The sequence below is a fragment of the Nycticebus coucang genome, chromosome 6 (assembly GCF_027406575.1).
Source record: "Nycticebus coucang isolate mNycCou1 chromosome 6, mNycCou1.pri, whole genome shotgun sequence".
Taxonomy (NCBI): Eukaryota; Metazoa; Chordata; class Mammalia; order Primates; family Lorisidae; genus Nycticebus; species Nycticebus coucang.
Window position 1 is genome coordinate 78,303,022 of NC_069785.1, and position 1,743 is coordinate 78,304,764.

A 1,743-nucleotide genomic window follows, 5' to 3' on the forward strand; every position below is an offset into this window, starting at 1 on the left:
AAAAAAAAAAAAAAATAGTTAAAATTAGTCAGCTAGGGTGGTGCCTGTGGCTCAGTGAGTAGGGCGCCAGCCCCATATACCGAGGGTAGCGGGTTCAAACCCAGCCCTGGCTGAACTGCAACCAAAAAATAGCCGGGCATTGTGGTGGGCGCCTGTAGTCCCAGCTGCTCTGGAGGCTGAGGCAGGAGAATCGCTGAAGCCCAAGAGCTAGAGCTAGAGGTTGCTGTAAGTCCTGTGACATCATGGCACTCTACTGAAGGTAATAAAGTGAGACTCTGTCTCTATAAAAAAAAAAAAAATTAGTCAGCTATAGTGGCGGGCACCTGTAATCCCAGCTACTCAAGAGGCTGAGGCAAGAGGATCTCCTGAGCCCAAGAGTTTGAGGTTGTGATAAGTTATGACAGCTTGGCACTCTACAGGGTGACAAAGTAAGATTCTGTCTCAAAAAAAAGCAAAAACAAAAAGTCATGCAACTAATTAGTTTGGAGCAAGAACTTGAAATGAGACATTCTAACATTCTAAGTCCTAGCCCAGGAATCAAATCGGGTGAGGAGAATTAATAAAGGAAGATATGTAATTGAGTGGGCTAAGAGAGAGAACTCAGAAGTGTTTTCAGAGACACAGCTGTGTGTGAGGGCGTATGGGTGTGTAAGGGAAGAGTTCGGCCTATCACAATCTTACCAAGACAATGTTTGGAAATTTTTGAGCACAGACATGGGTAACAAAACCAGATACAAAACAGCTGACCAGCTTTTCTTTGAGAGGTAAATCTTAGGAGAACCAGAATAGAAACACAGCTACCTGGCTTGCCTTTAACTGAAATCTTGAGCAAACAAAATTAAAAAAAAATTTTTTTTGAGACAGAGTCTCAAGTTATTCCCCTAGGTAGAGTGCCGTGTTGTCAACCTCAAACTCGTTGGGCTTAAGTGATTCTCTTGCCTCAGTCTTCCAAGTAGCTGGGACTACAGGCGCCCACCAGCCTCAGTGTATGTGGCCGGCGCCCTACCCACTGAGCTACAAGTGCTGCCCTAAATATGGTATTTTGTACTGTCATCCTGCTCAATCAAATCTTAGAGACTGCAGAATGATTTGTAATAGCACAAGCATAATGGCCCATCAACAGGAAACTCTGTAAATACAGTACACAAGTAAATTGAAATAATAAGTTGACATTTATTGTGTCCCTATATTTCTCCAGACACCATTCTAAATGACTTTCATTCTTCTAATCATAACAGCATGAGATAGAAAGTCGAATTATGATTCTTATTTTACAAAAAGTATGTAAGGTACATCCTTTATATGTACTGATATAGCCTCCTTAGATTTTTTAATACTTGACTGCATGGCCTGGGAGAGGAATTGGGGACGAGGTAGTGTAGGTGATAGATAAAATCACATTTTTGTTAAATTAACATGAACTGAAATCTGAAAATGGAAAATACAAAAAGGAAACTCTGTAGGGGAAGAGTGTTAAGATTTGTAATTTTGGGCGGCTCAGTGGGTAGGGTGCCAGCCACATATACCAAGGCTGGCGGGTTCGAACCTGGCCCGGGCCAGCTAAAATGACAGTGACAATTGCAACAAAAAAATAGCCAGGCGTGCATACATTCCAGCAACCTTTAGGCCGTCCGTCTGCATCTCAGGAGTGGAGTTGCCAGGACAAACTCAACTGCCATGGAGAAACTTGTGTCCATTTCCTCCACAAGCAAGACATTTCTGGGGACACTGAAAAGAAATATG